The 21,541-nt window shown below is 41.1% G+C and overlaps 1 pseudogene; it reads right to left on the reverse strand.

Annotated features, from left to right (window-relative positions):
* Window positions 1-3,167: 3,167 nt before the first annotated feature.
* On the reverse strand, window positions 3,168-15,907 carry LOC147454593 (uncharacterized; annotated as a pseudogene).
* Between the last annotated feature and the right edge of the window lie 5,634 nt (window positions 15,908-21,541).

Genomic DNA, 21,541 nt, shown 5'->3' on the forward strand with positions numbered 1-21,541 from the left:
ACTAAAGGTTTCCTTCAAGCGGCTAAGCACGCTCGGCCCGGACCGCGGGCCCATGGCATGCATGTCTTGACTTGAGCTATCGAGATTAGGCATTGGGAAACCCTCCATGATGTTGTAGTCAGAGGAAGAGTCACTAGCCGCTATGTTCGGGTCTTGGTTTGTACTACCTTGGGTCCCCGCCGAGGGCCCGGAACCTAAGGTAGGTGTATATTGAGAGCTCACGTAAGTCGAAATTCTCTCTAGTTGCTCCGTCTCTATGACACGACCATAGCGCAGATGCATGTGTCTTTGGCACCCTACAAGCATCGGCGAATAACCTCGAAGGTTAACCGCTTACTTTTTTAGGCGTCCGTTTTCACTCGTTTTTTTATGTTTTTTAATGATCGGGTTTTTGAATAAAGTGTGTGATAGCTCAAAACAAGCGTATCACTCAGAGGGTCGCGGTGTGCTTTATAGCACAACGTTCGGTCACCTGAAGCTTCGTTGGTCCTCAAAAAAGTCAATTTTTAGCTACGTGTGAAGCTAAAATACGTAATTTTAAAGGGCGACTGAGGCCTGAGCGTGAGCGTGAGCTTGGGCTTGGGTTTGGGAGGTATTCCCGATCCCGGTTCTACCTTTAAAATTTTATTATTATTATTATTATTATTTTGGGGATAACGTCGCCGCGGCCTGTGCGCGAGCACACACACTCTACCTACCTACTTATAACTAATACACCTATTGTTACACACTAACACACTTCATTAGCTCTAACAGATCTACTTCCTACTTACTGTACTTTGCATTACACATAACTAACAACCTTAATACTAACACCTTATCACAGTGAAAACACAGTACCTTTCAAAACTTCATTAACAAAGAAATACACAGTAGCAAAAACAAAATCCTTCTTCTCAACACACACACCTTCCTTCCCTACCTTTCCTACACTTGAAATTGCACCACAAAAGAAGCACAGAGTGCCATTCAAGCTTAGTGTATGGCATTCCCCGACAACGGTGCCAAAAATGTGCGCGTATGTCGCACATGTCAATGCAAGGAACTTGCCGATACACTGTGTGCGAGCCACAAATGGCTCCAAGCACACAACTAGCCTAAACTAGTAAGTTCAAAGAAGACGATGGTGTGTCACTCACCGCTCTACGCTTGCTGTCGTGGAGGATTCCTCGCCGCGAAGAAGAGGGAGACGCCTCTACGCCGCGCTCAACCACCTCGCCGCCGTCGTGCCGCCGCAATGCTTGATCGCACACTCTCTCTCTCTCTCTCGCATACACACACACACAAGGAGATGAAGAAGAAGAAGAAAATGGAGATGGAGCAAGAGCACTCTTCAATTGCACAAATGAGAGAATGAGTGAATTTTAGGTTTAGTTGACTTTTATATGAGCTTGCCCCATTCACACTTGGGTGCCCATGCTTAGCCAACTAATCCCTTGAATGTTCCAATTAGAGTGCGCCTCTCATCGACGATCACTCTTACCCTTTTCCTATTGGACCGACAAGCCCAATACTTGACTCTACCAAATAAATAATACAGCGCCCGTTGTAGGTGATATGAATGTGCGTGAGGGTTAACATAGCCACAATGATATATTATGATTGCGTGTTACACATAGCTGGACTAATCGGTCCTACAAAGTCTAAGCCCCACTTTTCAAATGGTTGGGTTACCTTGATGGATGTAGAGGCATCCTATCCTTTCTTTGTGGCTTCTTGAAGCGTTGGCATTCATCACATCCCTTTGTAGGAAGTGATGTATCCTTAAACAGAGAGGGACACCAATAGCCTGACTGTAATATCTTTCGGGCCGTCAACTATCCTGAAAAGTGACCACCCGCTACGCCCATGTGTGCCTCTTGTAGAATATACAAATACTCATCCTCGCGGGCATAGCGTCTAAGAACATCATCCTTTCCTCTCTTATAGAGAGTTCCAGCCATTAAGCAATAGGGTTCACATTCCTTGATTAACTTTTGAGCTGTATCTTTTTGCAGCTCTTTGGGTGGAAGACCATTAACTAAGAAGTTAACAATCTTTTCACTCCATTCATGCATTGTCTCAACAATGAACAAAGGAGTATCAGGAAATTCATCATCAACCCCCGTAGGAGCTTCACCATCAGGGATACGAGACAAATGATCAGCCATGACATGTTTCCTCCCAGGCCTCACAACAACGGTGAAGTCAAACTCAAGAAGAATTAACAACCATCGTGTAATTCGACTTGTGGAACACGGCTTGTTTACCAAATATAGCAATGCTTGATGATCAACGTAAAACACAAACTTGGTAGCAAGAAGGTAATAACAAAATTTCTTTACTGCATAAATCATAGCTAGACCTTCTCGCTCTGTAGTAGTGTAGTTCATCTCGGCATCATTTAATTGTTGACTTGCAAAGCTAATAGGGTAGTCGAGTTTATGTTCTCCTGGTTGAGTTAGAACGCCCGAATAGAAATTTGATGCATCAATATGCACATGGAAAAGTACATTCCAATCAGGTGTTTGCAGGATTGGAGCACTTGTCAGGGCCTTCTTGAATAACTCATAAGAATGATCACACTCTTCGGTCCAGTGAAACTCAATAAGAAGCTTGTACAATGGATGCGCTATCTCGGCAAAGTTAAAATAAATCATCGATAATAGCCAACATGGCCTGTGAATCTTTGAACTCCTTTATAGTTTGTAGGTGGTGGCAAATTGGCAATGGCTTTAATCTTGCCTTTGTCTGTGGAAATCCCGTTCTTGGACACTATATGACCTAGAACGACTCCATGCTTAATCCAAAATTGGCATTTGAAAGGGTTCAATGAGATGTGATAAAATCTGCACCTTTCAAATATTTTTCGTAGACATAATAAATGCTTCTCCCAAGAAGAATAAACACAAAGGTTGTCTAGGAAAGCTTCACAAAACTCCCTTAGAAATTCTTTAAACGCAGTGTTTATTAACCGTTGGAATGTAGCAAGGGCATTTGTTAAGCCAAAAGCCATAACACAAAATGCAAACGCTCCAAACTCTGTGATAAAAGCAGTTTTAGCTTGGTCCTCTAATGCAATCGTGATTTGATTGTAACCAGAGTACCCATCTAAAAAGCTGTAAGCTTCCTTGCCCGCAACTCTTTCAAGCACATGTTCTGAATATGGCAAGGGGTAATGATCTCTCCTAGTGGCTGCATTAACCTTCTTGAGGTTCACGCACACTCTTAGCTTCCCATTCTTTTTTGGCACAATGACTATCGGAGAAACCCATTTTGAGTGCTCAATAGGGTATATGAATCCACATTGAATAAGTTTTTCAATCTCCTCTTGTACAATTTTTGCATACTTAGGATTCATTGGATAGGGTCGTTGCTGGACGGGTTTAGCAACGTTGATCATGGGAATTGTATGTTGCACCACAGAAGGTGGAACACCCTTCATGTCATGACATGTCCAAGCAAAGATATCCTTGTATTACTTGAGGAGCTCCTTAAGTATAGCCTCTTTAGTTTCAGTAAGTTCTTGAGCAATAAAGACTGGTTTAGACTCCTCACCTGGTTCTGCTAATTCTATCTCTTTAACTACCACTGGACCATCATAGACTCCACTGCTTCCATCGGTAGGCATTTGTTGAGCTTTGGCGTACACAACTTTTTGCTCCCCCATGGTGTAAGATTTAAAATGTTCAGGAGCCGGATGTAAGTGAGCAGGCTCTTGTTCTGATAGGGACCTTTCCTTTAGGTGTGCCTCCTTTTGTTGTTGTGCTAACTCTCGGTTTTGACACCTTCTTACGGTTTGACTCAATTTTCGCTCGGTAATCTCCAATTGGGCAAGGTCAATGGGCTGCGGGCTGCACCACATGACACTCTGGGAGATGTTCACCCCAATTGTCTACTAGATTTGGATGAGCATCACATGCTCCTACATAGCTAAGCCATTTTGGAGTAGATCTTTCTTTGATTATCTTGGCTCTCTCATTTGCTCGATATCATCGCCTCTTATATGACCTTCGTTTCTTGTTGAAGTTTTGATTTTGGTAACCGTTTGAACCCTACTCGCCTGATAGGTCTTCGCTTGTATCCTCTTCACTCTCCGCTAAATTACCATAGACGGTTGTACTAGGCCTTGAGTGTTTAGTTCCTAGACTTGGTTCATTGGTTGTTTCCTCTGTCTGTGAATCAATTTCTCCCTGAGATTCCATTTTTGAGGTGTATTGGTCTGAATCCTTAGAGGAATCATTAGTTTCACTCTCAGGTAGGTGTGCCTCTCTTTTATCATCGGAGGTTACATGCACTACACCTAAGATGTTTATTGTTACAATTTGTTGTATCTCTTCCCCATCTGGTGTTACCCAGGTTGTTCCTCTTGTTCCCCATGTATCTATAGTTTCTGCTAGGTGTACCCAATCAACGTTGTCTGACTCAGCCATTCCGGGTAGGATATCCATATAAGGAGAGTCTCCCCCAATATTTGTGTCTTCGTTACATGTGTAAAAATACTGCAATGGGGCCGAGTGAATTGTGGTGTCCGATGGATTGTCAATGATAAATTTATTCCCTAAAGGATGCATTCGACCACTTAAAAGTCAACTCGAATGATAGAGTCTTGGAATTGTAAGTAGACGTGGTTTTTGGACCAATCATGCACCATTTTTGCTTCCCTCATGAATGCACGCCCTAAGATAATCTCAAATGACATAGGATGCTTGGAGAAATCCATAACAATGAAAGTATGCCTTACCTTGTGTCCCAGGACCTTGATCTTGAGATCTTTTAGCATTCCAATAGGCATAACGATAGATCCATTAGCCATTTTTACCACTACACTTGTGACTTCAAGGTGAGGTCTCCCCATAGACTCCCAACAACTCTTTGTCACAATGCTAACTCTCGCACCACCATCAAGGACTCCCTTCACAGTTAATCCTTTAGTAGTGATTGGTGGGGTTGCATTAGATTCATCACCTTCAAAGTATTGCCCAACTTGTTAACGGGTATTTCAATTACAGATTCATGTCTCTCCAGGTCGGATGGTGGTGCTAAATGTTCCTCATCATTCATTCCGAGTCAGGTTTGTTCATATGTGCAAACTACGGTAACCCGGCCTGTAATTCCCCATTGAGAAACGCTCAAAGTGCTAGGAACAACTCTGGATCTCCGTATAACTTAGATATGATAGTGGTGCGAATTTCTGAGGACATGAAATCCATCAGCTTTTAATGGCATCTTGTGGGACGAAGGACCCTGACAAGATAATGTTGAAGATGGAATCTCCACTTCCTCAAGGGGGTCGGGTATTCCCTTACCAAACATTCCCTCTAGTAGGAAAGGTGTATGTCCACTTTCAGACGTCCTACCCTCACTCTCTTCCCGAATGATACTGGGTATGGCTAATGGCTTGTGGTTCTTGTGAGGTTGAACTTGTGTGAGGAAGAGTGTGTCCGACATCTTGATATGCTTGGGTTCCAGATCTAATTCTCGTTGAGTTTCTTCCACCAAACCCCTCAATTGTTGGACTCGTTCAATTTCTGTTGTTGGGCTTGGATAGGTTCCGATCTTTTTCTTGCAATTCTCCGTTTTTGTCTCTTGTGGCTTATCTTGGGGGTTTGCAACTTGTTGGTTTAACTTTGAACACTCTTTTAATGTCCGTCGCAATTCTCTCTTGCTTTCCTTAGCAATGTTTTCATTTGATCCCCTCTCATGATCCTCCTCACTGGCTCTTGCCTTTATAGTAACAGTTTTGGTCTCCGTTGTCTCTATCGAATCTGAGTCATCTTCAGGGTCATTCATATACACGGGATCCTCTCATGTCCCTATGTTAGTCTTTGAACTAGGTTTTGAGTTAGAAGCATTAAGGGATCTCTTTCTTCGTGTTTTCTTCTTCCTCGCTCGGCCAATGGATGCAAAATCTTTGAGCAATTAGTTATTGTTGAATCGCTCATTTGGATTACATTGAGAATTTAAATTCTTTAAGCGACTAATGAAGCTGAGAGGCTACACCCCAAAGTACTCCCTCTCGTATGTGCTCTTTCAAGAACAATCTCCTAAGAGTAGAGTAGATCGTTTTCTCTTCTACCCTTAGAGTTTTATACCAATCTCCAGCCTTCCCACTTAAGGTTATGCTTAAAGCATTACTATTATGTAGGTCATTGTGTTCTCCTAGAGAATCGCATATTTCTTCAAACACTTCGATATGATTTCTCACATCCCCGTCTCCACTAAATTTTTGTGTGAGTTTGTCTATTTGTACTGTCTTACTTCTAAGTTCTCTATCAGGCGTGTTACGCATATTCTCAGCAATAGATCGACTGATAGCTACACTCTCTCTCTCTCTCTCTCTCTCTCCCTCCCTCTCTCTCTCTCTCTCTCTCTCTCTCTCTCAGAGGCACATACACACACTAGTACACAAAGGAGACGGAGAAGGAGATGGAGCAAGAGCGAGCAAGATCACTCTTCTTGCATTGCACAAATGAGAGAATGAGGTATTCTAGGTTTATATTGACTTTTATATGGGCTTGCCCGTTCACATTTGGACACCCACACTTAGCCAATCTTACCCAAACATTATAGGTTCCAGTTTTAGAGTGCACCCCTCATTGGCGATCACTCTTAACCATTCCTACCTGATCGACAAGCCTGACCAATAACATAATACACTACTAGCGGTTCCGACAAGCCCGGCCCATGGCTACATAAAAGGTGGTCGCTTGGTGGTAACAACGGTAGAGCTCCCGCTCCCGAAAGAACAAGAAAGAAGTGAATCTCCCGCCACCTCGACGGAGATGGCACCACGAAGACGGCGGGCAAAACGCTCTCCAACACCCCCTAAACGAAGAAGACCATCCATAGTCCTTCTCACCCTAATTCAAAGAAGGAAGAAAGAAAGTATGAGAAGAAAAAGGCGAGAAAGAGGTCACCCTCTTCTCCATCTTCATCATCCTCCTCCTCTTCTGAAGGAAGTGATGGTGCAGCTCCCAAAGAGCTCAAAAGGAGAGGCAATAGGAAATCCTATGCCGCTTGGAAGAGGTCATCTAAGCTCAAACAATTCAAGGAGGGAGGAAAGAGTATCTCTTTTTTACCTATGATGGCACCTTGGGTGCTACAGACAGAGTTTTGGCCTTTATTCAACAATTTGATGCGGCATTCGGAGATGAGGGCTTCACGGAGTCCTCTAAGATACGTCATGTAGCCATGCATCTCCAAAAGTCCGCTAGGCAATGGTGGTCTAGCCTACGAGTAAACGATAAAGCTCCACAAACATGGAAAGCTTTAAGAGCTTCCAATATGAAGCAGTTTTTGGCTAGCGATGCCAAAGACAAAGTGCTCACTGAATGGCAAAGCTTGAAGCTCTCTCCCTATGAATATATTCACAAATATGTAGACAAGTTTTGGGATTTACAACTCAAAGCCACTGTCTACAAAAAGATAGATTTTGGAGAGCAAAAACAACAATTTTGTGTGGGTTTATCTGAAGATATGGCCGAGTATGTCCTCGCACTATTTCAACGGTCATACACCATACTATGGTGGCTTCACGAATCCACTTCCAACAAGGGGCTAAGAAAAATCTTAAGCCCATGGAAAGCAAAGACCGTAATGAGCCTAAGGGGAAGGACCATGTCCAAAAGTCTCCCAAGGGCAACTTCAACAACAACAAAGCTAAGGACAAGGGAGTCCACAAAGGCAAAAATAGACTCTCTCCTGAAGAGCTAGAGCGTTGTCGCAAGGATAACTGTTGTTTCAAATGTGGGGAGCAAGGGCATGCTTATCGTGCTTGCCCGCAAAAGAACACACGCAATGAACCTCCTAGAGCTTCCATAATTGAAGTTCAAGAAGAAGATGCTCATCGCAAAGGATCTCCTCTATGCCATGCTTGGGGAAAGGTAAGAGAACATGACGCTTTCATTCTCTTTGACAATGGCTCTACTCACAATTTCATATCCATGGAGTTGGCCACTAAGCTAGGCATCCAAGCCTTTGAGATGGGAAATACCCTACCAGCCAATGGTGCTTTCAAGGGAGAAGAAGTCCCAGTTACTCCCTTAATTGGGAAATTGAGGCTTCATGTCCAAAGCTAAGTGGACAAAGAGGATTTCTTCATCCTAGGGGCACCATGGTTTGATCGCATGATGGCGGCCAACATCAAGTTCCCTGAAAGGCAAATTTACTTTAATTACAGGGACAAAGACATGTACATATATGCTAACGAGTCAGGTAACACTATACCTCTTGTACATAAGCAAGCTTTTGATAAGTTAATAAAGAGCTCTATTTTCATGTACATGATATTTGTAAAAGACTCTCAAAATGAACCTAATGTTCTGTCAAATAAAAATAAAGGGAATAAAAAAGAATTAGGGTTATCTAATTTCCTTGATGAATTCCAAGATGTTTTTATTGACGACATCCCTATTGAATTGCCTCCAAAATGAGGGGATGATGACCATGCAATTGAGCTTCTTCCAGAAAGCTCACCGCCTAATAACCCTCCTTATCAAGTTTCTCAAGCTTAACAAGAGGAAATTATGCGGCAAGTGCATGCGTTGGTTGAGAAAGGAATGTTAGGCCTAGTTCATCTCCATTTTGTTCACCAGTTTTATTAGTGCAAAAGAAAGATGGCACATATCGTATGTGTGTAAACTATAGAGCACTAAATAGGATCACCATCAAAAATAGGTTTCCCGTTCCGTGGGTAGAAGACCTATTTGATAAGCAGGATCGACCTACTTCAATAGGATTGACCTAAAAAGTGGCTATCACCAAATAAGGATAGTGGATCAAGACATTGTAATGACCGCATTTCGCACTACGTTTGGTCTCTACAAATTCATTGTCATGCCTTTTGGCTTGACCAATGCACCAGCTACATTCAACCGCATGATGGAGAAGCTCTTTAGGCCTCACCGCAGTTACACTGGAGTGTTCTTTGATGATATAATCATCTACTTCAATTCCTTGGATGAACACAAACAACACATCCATGTAATTTTTCAAGTTCTACGAGAGAATAAGCTTTACATAAATCAAAGAAAAGTGATTTTTTCTTACAAGAGATTCAATATTTAGGTCATATTGTCTCTAAAGATGGCATCCAAATGGATCCGTCAAAGTTAGAAATAATAAAAGCATGGCCTAATCCAAAGAATCTGCATGAATTAAGGAGCTTTATAGGTATGTGTGCATACTATAGACGCTTCATAGAAAAATTCTCACTCATAGCAGGACCATTGCATGACCTAACAAAAAAGAATGTTAAGTATGCATGGTCTACCAAGGAGAATAGTGCTTTTGAAAAGCTTAAAGAGAAGCTTATCTCTCAACCTGTGCTTACACTATCGGATCTCTCAAAGCCATTTGAGGTCCAATGTGACGCTTGTGGTGATGGCCTTGGAGCTGTTTTTCTCCAAGAAGGGCATGCCATATCCTATCAAAGTCATATCCTATCAAAGTCGAAGGCTCGACCCCGTTGAGCAAGCTCTAGGCATATATGAAAAGGAACTCCTCGCAGTTCTACATGCCTTAGACACGTGGAAGAACTACTTATTGGGGACTCCTTTCATTCTGCGGACGGATCACCAAAGCCTCGAGTATTTCATGACGCAGACCAAGCTCTCTGACAAACAAATGAGGTGGGCAAGGTTCCTTTTGCAATTTCATTTTCATATTGCTCACATTGTTGGCAAGCATAATCAAGTAGCGGATGCACTCTCAAGATGACCGAGAGTGAATGCGGTTTCCATAGCAACTCACAATGATCTATCTTCTATGATAGATGAGTACGCTATCAATCCCGATTTTAAAGATGTGATGTCAGCCCTTGCACTAGGGAAGAAAGAGGAACCATTTACCCTATAAGATGGTTATCTTCTCTATGGTAATAGGCTATGCATTACTAACTCACTACGTGAGAAAGTAACGTATGAATCTCATGCTCCTCCATATGCGGGGCATAGAGGGATTCAAGCTACCCTAAGAGGGAAGGAAATGTACTTCTATTGGCCTACCATGAAAGCGAACATACAAGAGTATGTTTCAAAATGTGTGGTTTTCCAAAAGACGAAGTTTGATAGAGGGAAGCAACCTGGTTTGCTTCAACCTTTGCCAATCCCTAATTCACCTTGGGAGAGCATATCCATGGATTTTATCTTTGGATTGCCTAAGTCTATCCATGGGAACACGAGAATATGGACAATAGTAGACAGGTTTAGCAAACAAGCGCATTTCATACCTGTCAAAAGACTATTAAGGCCCATCAAATGGCAACCCTCTTTATATCACAAATCTTTAAGTACCACGGCTTGCCAATGTCAATAGTGTTTGATAGAGATCCTAGAATGACCCATTAATTTTTGGAAGGGTCTCTTTGAGAATTTAGGTACAAGGCTAAATTTCTATTCGGCCTATCACCCGCAAACGGATGGCCAAAGTGAGATAGCTAACCTAACAAATATGGACAATAGTAGACAGGTTCAGCAAACAAGCTCATTTCATACTTGTCAAAAAGACTATTAAGGCCCATCGAATGGCAACCCTCTTTATATCACAAGTCTTTAAGTACCACAACTTGCCAATGTCAATAGTGTTTGATAGAGATCCTATTTCTCTTCAGCCTATCACCCGCAAACGGATGGCCAAAGTGAGATAGCTAACCTAACAATTCTTGATCTACTAAAAGCTTATGTCACTGAAGTAGATCAAAGGTCCCAATGGGAGAAGTACTTACCTTTAGTGGAGTATACTTACAATAATACAGTACATACATCCACGGGAAAAGCACCTTTTGAGGTAATTGAGGGAAGATCAAAAAGTCCCCTGCTACTTAAGGTACATGGGAAGATCTTCGTTGCAGATGAATATAGCCGCGACCTACAAGAATCTTTCCAAAAGATTAAAGATGTTATATCCATCTCATAGCAAAGGCAAAAGGCTGTTGCTAACAAGCACAGAAGAGCCCTGACCTTTAAAGAAAATGATTGGGTCTTGCTTAAATTTCCCAAGGCTGTGTTAAGGCACACGGTGGGCAAGAATCCTACGGGACACCAAAAATACTATGCTAAACTAGCAAAAGGTACTATGGCCCTTTTAGATTCTTAATCCAATCAATGAGACAGCTTATCAACTTAAGTTTCCCAACCACTGGCTCATACACAATGCTTTCCATGTGAGCCTGTTAAAGCCTTACCAAGGAGAGCCACCCCAAAAAGCAACCATAGAAGACCCACTGGAGATTGAAGAGCAAGAAGAGGTACTACAGCCAGAGTCCATTCTCCGATACGAAGACAAGGTATTGAGAGGCGGTAAGATTATCCAATGGTATCTTATTAAGTTTAAGAATTATCCTTTTGAAGATGCTAGATGGATGCAAGGCACACAATTAAAGGATAACCTAAACCTTGTCAATGCTTACAATGATTCCCTAGAGTAAACAAAAATGTAAATATGTTTGAAATGATCAATTTTTTTGTCTTATAAGACTCTCTTTCTCTTTATTGTGCACAAATGTTAAGAAGTATGCATGCTTAGGATCATGTTTGTGGCGACGAAGTCACCCGAACACCAAGTAGAGCTTTTCACTCTACTATGGAAGATTGATACGGACTAATGAGCAGACATGCTTTGACAGCTAAGTCTCGCAAGCACCAAATGGATTAGTCATCCATTCTGGAACGATGTCGTAGGGTAAAATAGGGATCCTCTACCCACTAGCAAATGGACTAATGATTAGGTTTTATCTTCTCTACCTCATAGTTGAGGACAACTATGATATCAAAAGAGAGGTAATGTCATAAAAACCTAATATCTACTTTCCCCAAATGATCTTCTCATATTTACTGATCATTTAATATAGGAAAATACCAGGGGGGGAGCAAAGGTTGGATAGTGGAAAGGCTGTCGGACCGGTCTCAATAGGGGATCCAAACGACGGGAATCGGGGATCCACATGGGGAGGGTCTACTAAAGAGCAAAGTACATCAATGGAGTTTAAAAGACCTCTAGGTTTAACTCCATTAAGACTTCCATAGGGCAAAGTTCCAACTTTTGTACTCTAAAGGTCATAGGCCATGGGTACTTGGCTTAGTGACTAAAAGTGCTAACTCTAGTAGTCAACAAAAGGACAACCAACAAAAGGACAAGAAGGGGACGAGCTCGGAAGATGATAGAAGACTAGGAATCATACACACACCACACACACACACACACACACACACACACACTATACACTTTCCACAAAGCAAATAGGACACATGTCATGCATGTAAGAAAACCCCCAATTCTTGCCTGAATCCTATTGGATGGACATAGAGGTGGACCAATGAGGGCTCAGCTAGTGTAAACTAGATTTCTTATTTTATAAATGTTAAAAAAACATCCAATAAGAATTAGTCTCCCTAAAATACTATTGGACAATCAAAAGGTCCAATAAGAATTAAGCAGCCCATAAATTTGCTTAATTCCTATTGGCCAGAAGACTAAAAGGTCCAATAGGAATTCAGATAATTAAATTAATTATCTGAGCTTTTATAAAAGGGGAAAAGGATGGAGACTTGTCACAAGGCTCTTGATTGGGTCTCTCAAATGCTATTGGCTAAACTTTTCACAGGCCAATAGGAAGCCAACAAGAGTAAAAAGCTTGCTCAAATGCTATTGGCTAAGCTTTTCAAGGGCCAATAGGAAGCCAGCATGAGTAAATTGCAATCGGGGTTGACCAAGATGAGAGAGGGGGCTGATTTGTGAAGGCATTATTCCACACACACTCACACAACTAATGTGTAGAGCAAGAAAGTCATCTCCTTCTCCAAGCTTTAATGGAAAGCTTATCTTCTTCTCCAAGTTTTGAGAATGGAGGCATATACCAACAACTCTTGGATATGGAATGCAAATCCAACGAAGAGCCAAGCTTCAATGCCATGCTTCTCTCCTCTATTATCTAATTACTAAGCTAAGCTAAGCTACAAGAGTAATTAAGTGAGGAAATACTTCTTTCTCGTAAGAATACTCCTTCTTCCTCTAGATCTACCCTCATACCCTGCTAGCTCTCACCATCTTCGAAGGTGTGTGAAGTCTTGGGTCTGAGACCATGAGGGAATTGATGCTATGTGTTATCACGTGTAAGTTTGGTACATGAAGCTTCCATATTCATTGCACCAACGGGTTTTTACCAAGGAACACAAAGAATTGTATTGTACAAAGTCTCTCTTAATGGGAGAAGCTATAATACAAATGCCTAATGGAGGGGGGACCGGTCCATGTAAATCCAGTCCTCAATAGTTGTCAATTGTTCTATTTCTCTCCCTCTTTCAAGTATTGTTATGCCAAACTAATTAGGTGTTATGCTAATGTTGTTATCTCCAACCAAGCCCTCTCCTATGCTCATTAGGAACTCGCTCTTAATGAAATGCTCACTATGTTAAGTTATTTTCCACTATACAAGCTATTTAGACCATTAAATGTTACAATGATATTTAAGCATGTACTTGTGTGCCAATTTAGTCACTAATTTTTAGTTTAGGGATGCCAAGAAGATAAGGAAAGACAAAGTTTCTCGAGTCTACATGGTGATCTTCTATTTTATATGGTGGGAATGAGCTCATGGAAAACATTAGCATCTCTCAAGTTCTAGAATATAGCAGCCCAAGGGACATTAGACTGTTGCAAAGCACCTCACATGATAACAGCTAACTACACATATAGCAATCCAAAATTATTGGCAATCGTGGATTTATTACGTCTGTTATTACCCAAATAGGGCATATTGTATCATATAGTCATGAGGGGGGAAAGAGATGGATGGGTTTCAAACATGTATTTATGAGGAAAAAATTACTCATTGATGGTTTATATTAGACAATCCAAGGATACGAGGAAAAGAAAAAATCCACCTTGCCTAGCACTGGCTAATGTATATACATGTTTCCATTTTGGCTCAATCCAATCACTCTCAAGAGTATAAAGTAAAAGTGCTTGCAAGTGATTTTTTATTTTTTTTTGGGGGGGTTTTCCTATCGGTGAAAGCAGGGCATGTGTAGTAGGGCTCATCCTTGATGTGCACCTCATACACCCCCGCATGTCCGTCTCCTCCATGTGACTCCACCTTGCATTTTTCATCGATCACCTTGGCCTTCAAACCAAGAGCCAAACTAATTTTGAGTATGGAATTTGATTCTTATGAAATTTCTTAATATTGAATCACTGCTACCTGCTTTTGTTAAAGCAAAAGAGGAATCACCTCCACCCCTAGGAGAAGTTAGCATTATAGTTATAACATTTTTTATATCTCAACTGTCTCTACTTGAAATCCTCCTTCAAGCAATGTCTCAACTTCTTCATCTATGAGATTCGTTCCAATGAAATTTGGTTAGGATTCAATTGAGATTTTATGGGGCACGGGATATCTGCAAGTTCAAAAGAGTCCAAGACGGATTTCGAAAGCTTCCAAAAGTGAGAAGGCTAACCAAAAGGTGGGAATGGAAGCCAAGGTGTTATTATCCACACATGCCAATCTAAAGCTATGTAGAGATAAGAGATGTGATCCACAAGTCTCCCATGCAAAAGAGAACGTAAGAGTAGTTCTGAAAATAGAAAATTGCTTTTAGAGAACCTAGGGTGAGTATTTTTGGAATAACTAAAAAAAGAAGGTGTTTCTTTTTTTTTTAAATGACTCGTCACACTTATTGAAAACAACGATATTAATAAGTTTGTAGTTTAAATTTTTTTCATTTGAGGACCACAAGAGGGAGATTTCTTTGTTTTTCTGCAAGGCTCTTGAAGCTCCATGTAATCCTTAGCCAAAAGGAAACCCTCCATGCACTTCTTAAGGCTCATCATCTCCTCTCTCTCTCTCTCTCTCTCTCTCTCTCTCTCTCTCCCACACAAGTCTTCATAGCTATGGTTGCTCAAGCTTTTACATAATTCACTACACAGGTTACTACTACTTATTGCTTACATATCTTCTTTCCAACCTGATTCTTGCTTAAACCCCATAGATCCTATCATTCGCAAGGTGTTTAGGGCCTTAGGATTGAGTTCAACATGGTGTTTGAAGTAAAAAGTCTAATCGCAACCTCTGTCGAATTGTAGAGCTTGTATCTCTTTAATTTGTTAGTTAAAAGTGCGATTAGCCAGTTGTATTGGTCAAAATCTCTTTTGAAGAAGAAGAAATAATCAATACAAAGTCCTTTTAGAGGGGGGTTTGGCTCCAAAAATTTTGGCCCTCAACTGGTATTGATCTCTCTCTCTCTCTCTCTCTCTCTCTCTCTCTCTCTCTCTCTCTCTCTCTCTCTCTCTCAGTTTTTGTACATGTATGTGATGTGTGATTGAATCTAAGTTAATGCTTCCTTTGCAATTTTCATGCTTGAATATGTTCAATGTTACACAATTGATTGATTACTCTAGTTAATCTGTAATTTATGCTACACTTTAAACTCAATTATGTGACATCACTACTTCTCTCCATGTCACGATGTCCCCCCCAATGTGCAATATGCACCTCCCACCACTGACTCAACAAGGAGTCCATTGTGGGGATGTTCTTATCCATGGAATGCCCATTGCACCACCATTGTTGAAGGAGACGAGCCTCGATGATGCTGCCTCTCTAAAGGGGGCTAAATGCCACTTTTCACACATTTATTTGTGAGTTTCTTGAGATGAAAAAACAATGCACTTTGTGTTCCACCATGTTTTGCTCCAAATGAAAAAGGCAAGATCGCTCTCGATCTTGTAGAACATTGTTTTTCCTACCATTGAACACAGTGCGAACTGCATTCCAATTGATTTGTGCTTCATCGATCATGAATCCAGGGAAATTTGCTTCCTCACATCCATGCCCCTCCATTACTTCATTTATGCTCTCCAGAAAAAGAATTTGTGCTTCCATATCTTCTTCTTTCATCTCATAAGTTGGAATAGCAAGGAGGTCTTGCATGTTGTAACGTAAGAAATTAATATTATTGTATATATTATTAGTCATTTCTTAAGATATTTCAAACTTGAAAAATATGTTGTTAAAAAGTAGAACCTTGGATCATATACATAGCATGCCATGACCACCTAGTCTGCCACCCAATGAGTGCGATCAAATTGCACCCAAGCATGTCCAAGATCTCCAGTTCCACTACGTTTTCTAGTTGACTAAATCCAATCCAGAGGTGGAGATAATTGTAGATATTTTGAACACAAAGCACCGCTCTTCCACTCCTTACCTGCAAAATCTGCTCCTGTGAAAAAAATCACATGTACAATCCCTTTTAAGTTGCAATAGGGAATCTACACCAAAGTTCTCTTTTGTTGGGCCACTACTTATTGCTGCCATGGAACTACAAAACCCGTAGTATAGGATTTAATTACTTTCAAAGAATGTGCACAAACAAGAGCAATAAGAAATCATCCTCACCAATTGTCCTCCACTAGGGAGCCCACTGCTACAAATGGAGGCAAGGTGGCCCCTGCAAAATACTCAAAATAGCATAATACATACCATAAAATCATAACTCCACATACCTGGCAAATCCCATAGCACATAATCAAGACTTTGCATGACCAGAGAGAGACAAAGAGCCGGTGAGAGCGACATAGAAGATAGGAGAGGAGAGAAGAAAGACACGAGCACTGGGTGCAATCTCCCCGCGTGCAAGAGTGAGCATTTCCCTCTTGCACGTATTTATTTATAGATTCTTCAATGCTAAAAAATGAATACACATTGGCTGGCCGACATAAATGCTCATAGCTCCTAATGAGCACTCGAGTAATAAATGCACATATCCCTTATCCATAACATACTCCGAGGTTGGGAAAGCAACTACCCTCAGTTGCGAGGTACATAAGTGGTGGAGTCGAGTGCGAGGTACAAGATCCTAGGTACATGCTTGCATAACATAATGAGTAACTAAAAACCAAAAAGAGTAGCAATGATTAATAGGAAGCAATTTAGAAAGTGCAAAAAACTGTGTAACATGTGTATGGTGTGATGGGAGTGCATAAAATGAACTAAAGGTGCATAAGTGTAGAGTGCAACATTGGTAAGAAATGTTGTTCCAAATAGACCATCATATGTCACCCTTCCACCTTGCCATACCAATTCATGATATCCGTTCATATCAATCCATACCAAATGTGGTGGGCCAGTTCCACATATGATGTAACCACAGAGAGTCCTGCCTTACAAGGCATAGGCACTCTAGTATACATCTATCGACATCCATGAATTTTCATAACAATATTGCAAAGTGGAGAGTCCTTCCCTCTTCAAGCGTAGGATCTCTAACATGTGTAGAAATTTTTCCATTCCCATTCAGTTTAACGGATAAGATCCTTGCCATAACAATGTACAATGTCTCAACTAGTGTGATGAGATAAATTTCAAATCACTAGAATGAAAATAGTGTTGCTCATGTATGAAGCTTGTTAATACAAAGTGCAATGACAATGAGAGTTGTTAAGGTTAGTCATCACACAAGTTAGCCATCTAATATTACATAGAAAGAGCTTACTAACTAGGGGTGATTGAAATGACTTTGCTAGAGGGATATTAACAGTACGCATTAAGAAATTGCATACCTTAAGATTCTCTGATATGATAGCATTGTACTCAAATTTACCTGTAAAATTATTTCTCAAAGACAAAGAACTAAAAACAGTTTCTTGTTACATTCATCAATAACTTAATCGTACATTAAATAAATTAACATTTTAAAAGCGATTAATGGGTAAAATTGATGCAAAGTTTGGTTTGAAAACATACAGATTTTAATATAGATAAGCCGATAAATATTCCTATTGCATCAGCCCTTGAGATGTCTCCTTTTTAATCATTGTCTACTTGTTACATGTGGTTTCTCTTCATCTCCTAGTGCGTAATCGTCCATCTCTTAGCAAAGATTGTGCCTCAATTAAATCTTTCCTTGTCTTTTGGAGAACTGGTTTCACTGTTAGGTCCGTCCTTTTTTTTCAAGTCATCGTGAAGCGCTTGGCATGAAAGCAACTCATGAGCAAAAACTATTGGCACATTCTACTTTAGCCATTGCTGGTTAAGAGTCATTTTTCAGTTTGATTAGCAAAGCTAATCATTCTAGATATGTTTGTTTACGATCGTAGCTTTGTAGAGTCAAGTATGAGCTTTGTAATTACGAATGCAAGTAGACACATACATATAATGTGACTAAATTGAAGCCGATGCCTAGGGCGTGTCTCAAAATATCACAAATTATAGGTTGAGCTCACTCTCTAAAGGAAAAGTAGTTCAGTATTCATGTTGCATGCGAGAGGAAAACATGGTTGTTTATGAAGTTGAGATGCTCAAATACAAGAGTTGAACTCAAAATTACTGTTTCTTTGCAAGCGATGAGTTAGAATAAGGGGTGGAATTCTAGGTAGCCATCAAGACCTTAGCAAGAAACCTCCCTGTATAGGGATGCAATAGAGAGAGAGTGAGTGAGAGAGAGAGAGAAAAAAAAACTAAATGAAATGGTATATTAAACATCTTCAAAAGGGCCAACTTACGTTTGAGCCCAAACTTTTGCAAGCCATGTGGATCTTTTCCATTGCCTGGGTACAAAATACATTGAAGTACAGTGAAAGAGTAAATTTAAAAGCCTCATGTCGTGTTTAAAATCAGCTTTGCATCTTCATAGTTTGGCTCGGCAAAGGGCGTTGTGCAAGAAATTATTGTACCAATCTCTGAAGAGCTTTGTCAATGTCCGCTTTTATAAGTATCATCCAGTTGGATCCCTTCCTTCAACAAGGCTGCAAACGATATTAGAGACAAAGAGGGAGACTCCTAGAACGTGAAAGCCCTAGTTATGATCTCTCTCTGTGTGTCTATCTGAGTTCTTTTCTTGCATCTCACGACCTTGCGCGTAGTAATACACAGGGGCCTCGAGTCCTCAACTTGATCGCCAAGTCAGGTAGGGAAGCGCTGTGAAAGCAGGCAAGGGGACCTTGCAGGTTGGGAAGTTGAGGGACGTGGATGGACGAATAATTAGAGCATGAGCATGAAGCTTGGTAGCTGCTGAAGTACCGAGCTTGTTGCAATATTGTAGCGGTTCGGTTGTACGGAGCTTGGACGTGCAATTGATCCCATTGAGTTGCACTAATATTGCTGCTTTTTGTGAAGCTACAATGAATAGTGGCGCCGCAACGTCATGAGAGTGCAGTCATGTGAGTGCTACTTGTGTGGACGATCGAGCCCTCTACATGCGAGCTACTATATTATGCACCCTTTGCGCTTCAGTCTAGTAACGAGTAGGAGAGAAGGTCTCTAATCAACCTTTGCATGGGTGCTCTAAAGAGATAGAAAAGGTAGTGGCTCTGAGAGCATGGGATCATTATCCTTTGCATATGAGGAAGAGAGAAAGAGAGGGTGTAGTGGTGGATTATGGAAGATGGTAGAGAGTCGAGATGTAGCTAGGTTCATGGTATGTGATGTGTAGCTGTCAATTGATGTGTGTGTGTGTGTGTGTGTGTGTGTGAGAGAGAGAGAGAGAGAGAGAGAGAGAGAGAGAGAGAGAGAGAGAGAGAGAGAGAGAGATATGAAATGAAATGTTATATTAACGTCGGAGTGTTGAGGGAAAAGACACACAGCCGCTTGTGTGTGTGCATATGAGCTACCACTGCATGTGCCTTATTGAGCATCAGTGAAGGGCGGCCGCCCCATGCATGGCATGATTAATAGTGGGCATTGCACCCTCGAATCATTAAGAGGCTGTGAGTACTTGGGAAAGCATACAAATCCTAGTGAAGTCATCGATGAGTGGTGGGTGATAGTGAGATGGTTGGTGGCCGTTTTTTGTAGGGAGTCACTATTGTGAGGTTGTTGGTGTGTTTGTGGTCGTTATTAGACCAGATAGATGGATAGTTGGATGATCATGGTTCTGCATGTGTGCCACCAAAAGATTGCATGGCTACCATGCCAAGAGCTCTTGTAGTTTGCATGTGCACCTGAGTGGTGCAGGTCAAACACTAGTTGCCCCGATCGTGCTTAGGTTTCAGCCGTGTCTTTGGGCATTGTAGGCCACTCGTGATGTCGTCAGTAGCTATCATCGATAGTAGTTGACGTCGAGAGTCGGTGCTCCTACACTATGCTATACGCTAGCTGCATCCTATCGCTCTTGTGACCTATTCCATGCTCTCTGCGATCCCATCATGTCGATGACGGCCATACTGTATAGGCGGCACTCGATAATGAAGGTCATGTTGACCATCGAGGCCACTGTGTGGCTCCTGCAAAAAATAAAAAATTAAAAAAAATTCGTTGGATTTAACCTTGGTTGAGTAGGAGAACTGCCTCATTAGGGTTGTTGTTCCTTCGTGCACCTTTCCTTCTTCTTCTAATTCACCAATTTTGGTGGAAAGTGTAACTTCTGAAGCCCCCTCTCCTCCTACAAGTTTCCTCTCATGAGAAATTAAGCTTGGCTAGTTCTCGAAGATCCTCTTTCTTGTTGACATTCACTAGACATGCTCTCTTGGCGCAAATGCTACAACAGGCAGACTCTTCTAATTTCCACATCCTTGTGCGACCAATCCTAGAGTTCTATTAGGGCACGTTCCTTGATGCCGAGATCCACTATTCTTATCTCTTCCCAATAAGCTCTCTTCGCACTTCAACTCCCACTTCTTCAATTGCCTCACTATTATTAACCATTCGAGTATGTATGTTATTGAACGTTAATGATAATAATAACAATAATTCCTCCTAATCACCTTATAAGTGCTATTTAATCCACGTTCTACTATGAAATGTTTCATAATAATGCCTTAAGTGATGAATCCCATCATCCATGTCCCTTAGAAGTGTGATGAATGATAACATCAAGACAGAGAATGAGGATAAGAAAAAATTTATTAAAAAAACAACAAATCAAACAACAAAACTACACTTATCTGTGATGGGATGATCTATGTAGTCGCATATTTGATCATCAACCCCGCTGTCTAATGTGAAATTTTAATTATGCAAGTCTATGATGGCTTGCATCACCAAGAGCATAGCCACGAGCTCTGATACCACTACTACAAACGAAGGCGAGGTGGCCCTGCAAAATACTCAAAATGGCACAATACATACCATAAAATGATAAATTTGCATACCCGGCAAATCCCATAGCACATAATCAAGACTTCACACGACCAGAGAGAGAAAAAGAGTGGGCGAGAGCGAGAGAGAAGAGAGGAGTGGAGAGAAGAAATACACGAGTACTGGGTGTAATCTCCCCCCCTCTTGCAAGAGTGAGCATTTCCCTCTTGCACAAATTTATTTATAGATTATTCAATGCTCAAAATGAATACACATTGGTCGGTCAACATAAATGGCCATAGCTCGTAATGAGCACTTGAGTAATAAATGTACATATCCCTTATCCATAACACCCATTGCTTCATCACCATTCACAAATACTTGCTTGCAAAGGACATGGTGAGGGACCCCTTCTTGCATCAAAGTTGTCTTTACAATTTTCTTTGCCACACACATTTCTACCTTTCATGCACTTGCGTGTTTGTCTACACTGAGGAATCGTGCAACCATTTCTTTAGTGAGCCTTTTAGACATACCATCCCTCACATC

This window comes from Adiantum capillus-veneris, chromosome 7 (assembly GCF_014529385.1).
Source record: "Adiantum capillus-veneris isolate H3 chromosome 7, ASM1452938v2, whole genome shotgun sequence".
NCBI lineage: Eukaryota > Viridiplantae > Streptophyta > Polypodiopsida > Polypodiales > Pteridaceae > Adiantum > Adiantum capillus-veneris.